The following is a 7,432-nucleotide window of genomic DNA, read 5'->3' on the forward strand; positions in this document are numbered from 1 at the left end:
GCTGCCTAACAAATTACACCTAAACTTAGCAGCATGAAACCACAAACAGTTATTGATTCAGTGTCTGTGGGTCAGGAATCCCGGAGCAGCTTAGCTGCCTATCTCTGATTCAGGGTCTCTCATAAGGTTGCCGTCAAGGGCTTGGCCAGGGCTGCCTCCATCTCACGGTTGCAGTGGGAGAGGGGCCACTTCTGAGCTCACCTACACGGCTGGCTATAAGCAGGCCTCCGACCTCGTTAGCTGCTGGCCAGAGACATTGGTTCTTTGCCACACAGGACTCTCTAGGGCTGTTTTATCACAAATTTTGGACAATCAGCTATTTACATTACTAGGCCAACAATTATTTTTCAAAACTGAGTTTTCAATATACTATGGTAATTTGTTTTGTCCCCCCCACTTTTAATGTTGTGAAATTTTCACTATTTTTCTAAATGTGCGACAGATCTCTGTAACAATTGTAAGTATTTTTCCAAGTGCCCATATATATATATATATATATATATTTTTTTTTTTTTTTTAAGCTATCAATTCCATTTTCTCTGTCTTTGGAGATGCTCTTTGCACTGTGCCCTGTCGTCAGGTTCCATTGTGCACCGTTGCTCCCACACCTGACTCTCCCCTTCGGGTTTCTCTGGAATGGGATGACTTTTCATTTCCTGGATCCCCAAGATTTTCTTTAATAGCTCCTCATTTTTTTGAAGAACATTTTCTAATACTTTCCTAAGAAGTACTACATGACCTTCAGTGGTTTTACCTTCACAATTTGCATGAGATGGAGATGGAATTCTAGGTTAAAAATACTTTTTGCACAGAAAAAAAAATTTTTTTACTCTGCTTCTACTTTATTTTTTTGTTTGCGTGTTCTATTACAGTTGCCCCATTTTTTCCCCTTTTGCCCCACCCCCCCACCCCTCTTGCCCACAGTCAATCCCCTCTGTTGTCCATGTCCATGCGTCATCGTAAAGGTAATATTCCACTGGCTTCTAGATTGCAGGGTTGCTGCTGTAAAGCCTGAAGCCATTGTCATTTTAACTCTTTTTTATGACTTTTTTATTCTCAATGATTATTTTAGGTTGTACTTCTTGTTCCAAATGAGCATATGTTTCAATGTGCTGGGATTCACCAAAGCTTCTTAATCAGAAAATTGGTTCTTCACTCCTGAAAACTATTTCTGTTTCTGTACCTGTGTTGTTGTTGTTTTCTAGTTTTTGAATTGTGTCACACATGCTATTTAAATAGTGAACCTTCTGGCTTAGTCTTTAATTATAAATATTTTCTCCCAAATTTTACATTAAGTAAGCATTTATTTTATTTTCCTTGTGATTTCATCAATTTCATCATCCAAATTATATATTGAATTATTCATTTTTTCTTTTAAAAAATTGTCTAAAGTCCTTTCCTGTCTCATGCTTGTTTTCTTTTGTTTATGAGTGCAATTTGTTCTCTTATCTCTCTGAAGATATTAACCATTTCATTTTAAAGTTTTTCACCTGCTCCCAAAATTTCCCCATTGTCTCTGATTCCTCGAGATCCCCGTTTTGTATTAGTGGGCCTATTTGTTCTGGCTTTTTTTTCCCTGTTGGAGGATTTCCTCAATACTTGAGAATCCTTTAGCCTGGCTACTCATTCATTCTTACTCAAGAATGACTCCTGAGGCCTTGACGGGTGTGCAGTGGTGTGGGTGGGGGATGAGGGTCCAGCAGACTTTTATGTTGGGAGAGCGCACTCATTTCTCAAACTGCGGCTGGGGAGATGACAAACAAGTTAGAGACTATTTTCATCTGGCTAGTGACATTTGAGATGTAAATAAAGGAAGAGTGAGAAAGGTCCCACAGTAGAGTATTTAGATTTTTTCTTTTTTCTTTTTTTTTTTATTTCAATCATTGTTCAAGTACAGTTTTCTCCCCCCTACTCCCGTTCCAGCCCCTCCACCCAACCCTCCCCCCTTCCCCCCATTACCCCCCACCCCTAGTTTTTGTCCATGTGTCCTCCAAATTTGTTCCTGTAATCCCTACCCATTCCCCCCTGAAATTCCCTCTTCTCTCCCCTCTGGCCACTGTCAGACTATCCCCTATTTCAGTGTCTTTGGTTATATTTTGCTAGTTTTTTGTTTTGTTTTGTTTTGTTGTTTAGATTCCTGTTAAAGGTGATATCATGTGGTATTTGTCTTTCACTGCCTGGCTTGTTTCACTTAGCATAATGCTTTCCAGCTCCATCCATGCTGTTGCAAAGGGTATGAGCTCCTTCTTTCTTTCTGCTGCATAGAATTCCATTGTGTAAATGTACCATAGTTTTTTTGATCCATTCATTTACTGATGGGCATCTAGGTTGCTTCCAGCACCTAGCTATTGTAAATTGTGCTGCTATGAACATCGGGGTGCAAAGGTTCTTTTGTATTGGTGTTTTAGTGTTCTTAGGATAGAGTCCCAGCTAGATTTTTTCTTAATGTGCCTTTCTCAACCCACAGGCACTCCTAGATCTTTACTGCAGATTCCCTAAGTCTGAAGACATTTCTATGTCCAAAGCTTAAACTCCTACTGCCCCACGGTTCGGGGTGTGGTGGGTATGGGCTTGTGGCTGGAGAAAGAGGGGACCCTAGGCTCTTGGCTATAAGATCAGCAGGGTTCCCCTCACCAGGGTTCCCCTCCACCAGCTCCTCTGTATTCAACCCCTTTCTTGTGTTTCCAAATCCCCCCCAGAATTCTGGGCTGAGGCATCAGTATTCTCAGAAATTCTTAGAAAGTCCCTAAATGATAAGCCAATCTGTATTTTTATAATAATTTATTTGAGTGTTTTTATATAATAATAGGCAATCATAATAATAAACATTAAATCATTTTTCTGTGATAGATCAAATTTGCAGAGGTGTTGGGTAAAAATAGTAATAAATACATAGTTTATGATTATTATGAACTCATTATAACAAGATTATATATTTTAATAACATGAAAATGACCTCCACTTGCTATTACTATTTGGTAATAGAAAACATTAAAAGAGGGAAACATGGAATAAAAATGAATGCTAAATAAATGTGAAGACATTGAAAGATAATACTACAAATATGTAAAATACATATATTTCTTATTTTTCAGGGGAGAGCATTAACGTAACCCCCCATTACCACAATTACGCAGTTGAATTGCCCATGTTTGGGGACATTACAGGGGTCAGCACATCCAGAGCACGGTGGATAAGCCTCGCCCCAGGAAAACCACCTTCGGGATCATGGCATCTCCCCTGCATGGTAAGTGTGCGTAAAACACGTTAAAGTTGTTTTTCCTAATGAAAGTTTAAAACATACAAGGCATTTCGGGTCTGTTCAATTATCTTGATTTTTATTTCATAACAAATATTCAATTTTATAGGAAAATTCCTTTCATTTTGTGGCAGTTGGTAGCATAAGTCCAAAAAAATCTGCAATAATGAAATTATTTCACTCATTTGCCCTGAATTTGTTTTTGCCGTTGAAACTTCTATTGCTTTGCTGATTCAGATTTTAGATCAATTACTAATTCTGTTTAGTATTCTGCAACATTATAATCTACTTCTCCCTGCATTTCTCTGTGAAAGTGTTTACAAAGCCCAGTAGTCTATGGAGTATTTTCAAACATTGGAAAAGGCCAGCTGACATTATTGGGTAGAATTATAGTAACATAACATCCTGATATCCTAACACAATTAACAACACTACACAGAATTACGTGTGGAAATTGCCAATTTAAGAACTTATTTTGCTTCCAGAACTTGTTATTTCTTGGAACCACTCTCTAAGGATTCGTATAAAGTATACTATGCATATAAATGTATTAATATTTATTTTATTTGCAATAATCATGCACTCTTAGCAGCAGATGGGGCCCAAACACTTAGAACACGGCAACAGCGACGATTAGGTCTTAACTGCCTCCCTCCTCTTTGCTCGTGTCCTAGTTCTGGACATGTCACCCTTACTCTTTGACTCTGCACATCAGTGATTTTTGCTCTTGCTTCCAACTTGAGATCAGTCTACTTCTTCAAACTACTAATATCTCTACAGTGACTATTCAGCTTCAATTCTGACAGGGAACTTGTTATTCTTTTTCTTGTTTTCCCAACTGATTTTTCTCTGAGTTCAGAAAAACATAAATTTTCTAGAAAATGCTGGGAAACATTTCCCTTGTAGAAACACTATTCTATGCACAACACTTCATTTTTTCCTGTCTTGGTACCTCCGAACACTGAAGGCCTCAGAATTCCATGGGGTAGTTTGGCTCATCCATGACCCTCTCTGAAGACAATTAAGTTTAGGCTTTCTCTGTTCTTCTAAATTGGTTATTTTCCTTTTGCTTCTCGTCTCCCCACATTTCATGGAATCTCTTACATTCTATTTTCCCTTTTCTAGTTATTTCTGTTCTTGTGGATTAATATCTTTACACAAATCACAGTGATATTTATGGCCTTGAAAGGAGATAAATGAGACACATGAATCTATGACTTTTACTAGTGCCCTTCCTTGCCCTTGGTGCCTAACTGCCTAACCACAGCTGAGAAGGGAACCCTTTACGTATGGCACAGCTCTAGCCTATCCCTAATGAGTCAACTTAAAGGACAAATAATGGATTCCAGACTCAAGCTGTGTCCATAAGATTCTCTCATCTAAATATTTAACATTGGTATTCAGTAAAAAATATTAGGCAATGGTAATCACCAAGGTAGAAATAATCGACCCCACTTTTTTCATTTTTTATTCATTACCCAGTTCATGAGCAGCTACCTGTTACCTGGTTTTGTGTAAGTGCTGTGCTATGAAATAAGTAACTCCCAGTCTCTGCTATGCAGGAACCCACAGTCTAGTCCAGGGCAGCAGTTTTCAACCTTCCTCGCCTCACGGCACACACGCACTAATTACTAAAATTCTCTACCACCCCAACAAATTCATAGTTTTGCCAATCTGACAAAAATAGGTATAATTTTGATTCATTCACACCAGAAAGCTATTGTTGTGTTGGCTGTTGCCATTTTTTAATTTGACCCTCTAAGGGAAAAGAGGTCAGTTTCCCTGACTAAACAGTCAGGTATTGCATGTTTGAAAAGTTCTTGCCACACTGTTTGAAAATTGCTAGTCTAGGGGACAGAAAAGTCAACAAATGATTAGCCCAACACACTTAATGAAGATATGTCAGCTAGCTGTTTGTAATGCAGAGAAAGACATGCTTATCTGCCAGAGAGAATCAAGGAAGTCCTCACAAAAGGCCAGAACACTGCGCTGCAACAGGTGAGATGGAGGTGGGCAACGGAGAAACAGACAGACAAATCCAGACAGAGAAAAGAGCACACGCAAAAGAACATGTTCAGGACGAGCAAGAAGTACCATAAGATTTGAGAGGAAGGTGTCTGGGTGGCTGGTGGCATGTTTGAAAGTTACGAGTACAGGCTGGCAAAGATCATAAAGAAGTTTGGCATTTTTCCTGAGGCTATAGGAACTTTTGGACATGAGGGTGATGTGATTATATTTACATTTTTATGCTTAGTGGCATTGGGGTTTTTCTGCGTAGCTGAGAGAGGGGGCAGTTTGAACATTGTATAAAAGCTCTCACATTAATTTGGTGGAGAGGGCGCTAGCTCAGGAGTTACAGGATTTTTTTTTTCTTTCACTTTTTCATTTAGTGGAGATATCAGAAAAGTAAGTGGAGGAGTCACATTCTCCAGGAAGCCTCCCTTGTCTACCCCACGAGTCTGTGTCCCTCTCTTTTGCTTCATAGCATCCTTAGTTATAATCATACACTTTATCAGACTCCCTCAATTAGCTTTTAGGCACACTGAAAGCACTGATAATCTAAGTCTAAGTATTCATAGCTGCATACAGGATGGGGCAAAAGCAGGTATACAGTTGTTCATATGGCAAACAAGACAATAATTAACAAGTAATAATATAAGAATAAACTCTGTTTCATGTACTCACAACCAGTATTTATTAGGTGAGCCAAAAAGTACATATGGTTTTTTCCATAAAGTAAAAGACACATTTTTCATTTTCACCAATAACTTGATTGATTCAGATGTTTTTGAGTAGGTGGGCTATCTCCCACTATTGGTTTCTAGTGGGTAGAGGCCAGGGGTGCTGCTAAACATCTTCCAATGCATAAGACAGCCCCACAGCAAAAAGTTATTTGACCAAAATGTCAATAGCACCAAGAAATTTCACAAACCACTTTTGACACATTTGATCAGTCACAGAGCATTCTCCATACACTGTACAAATCTTTTGCGTGTGTGTTTTAGTTGCATTTTTACCTTTCTTGAAATAATAAAGCATAATATGTCAAAAATGTAGCATATCTTCTTCCATCTTCAATATTAAAATGCCTACACAAAAATTCTACAATTTTGATATTTTTTAAATGCATGCTGCTGTAATAGCTGTTGCAATACAATCTAACAAAATTGTTTCAAATGAAGTTAAAGACAACTAAGCACTAGTAGCACCATCATACAGAAAAAAACTAATGAATTTTTTGGTCAACTTGATAGAACTTAGCAAGACTCTAAGGGCACCCAGTAAGTATTTACTGAGTGAATGGATAAAGGAAAGATAATTGTCTGAGAGTCCTCCAGCAGGTCCTGTACTCTCTCAGCTGCTAGGAAATGGGAAATTGACTTAGTGACAGCCACAGCATGAAGACCAAAGCATCTCAAGAATGGTGACCAGCAGCAGCTACGTCAGCTGGGAACCACTTAGAAATGCAAATCCATGGAACCCACCCCAGACCTACTGAATCAAAAATTATGGGAGCAGGGCTCCAAAATTTTGATGTTTTAACAAGCTCTCCAGGTTATTCTGATGAAAGCTGCACTGTGAGAACCAATTGCTGATATAAACCATTTGAAAAGGAACTTATGCCTTTGCTAAGAGATCGTGTGCCCTAATTTCTTTTACTGTGCTTGCAATCATGTTGTGGTATTCTGTAGCCCCAAATCTCTATGCAAGTTTCTGTAGAACAAGAATGATATGAAATAAAGACTTCATTGTAGTTGTTCTGAGTAGAAAACTCAATAATCAATATTCATCTGGTTATAAAAGAACTACATGTGTATTAACTTCATTTCATTAACAAGTACTCCTTCCATGGGACCAAGTCAATGAGTCTCTTGGGAAATAAAATTAACCAACACTCCTCCTTAAAGGTATAGTTCAGACTTTCCTTCAGATGTGTCAGATCAGACCAGTTTGTCACACTGGCATTCTGTGCTCGAACTTCTTTTGATCAATTCTCTAATAAATGAAAATGTGGCAATTGTATTGGAATCAGTAATATTTTATCAAAATTAAAACTTACAGATTTTATTTTTCCTTCTTTTGATAACTGCCCGGATTCCCACTCAAGTACAGTAGTCAGCTCTCTGTCAGCCAGTCCTAATCTCAGCCTGCGTTAAGGCCTTGAATGAAAAT

The 7,432-nt window shown here is 38.4% G+C and overlaps 1 non-coding gene across 1 annotated transcript; it reads right to left on the minus strand.

The window, feature by feature from the left end:
• Positions 1-3,092: 3,092 nt before the first annotated feature.
• Positions 3,093-3,255, minus strand: LOC114509030. Its single transcript, XR_003685597.1, has one exon. It is a non-coding gene; the product is annotated as a U1 spliceosomal RNA (small nuclear RNA).
• Between the last annotated feature and the right edge of the window lie 4,177 nt (positions 3,256-7,432).

The sequence above is a fragment of the Phyllostomus discolor genome, chromosome 11 (assembly GCF_004126475.2).
Source record: "Phyllostomus discolor isolate MPI-MPIP mPhyDis1 chromosome 11, mPhyDis1.pri.v3, whole genome shotgun sequence".
NCBI classification, from domain to species: domain Eukaryota; kingdom Metazoa; phylum Chordata; class Mammalia; order Chiroptera; family Phyllostomidae; genus Phyllostomus; species Phyllostomus discolor.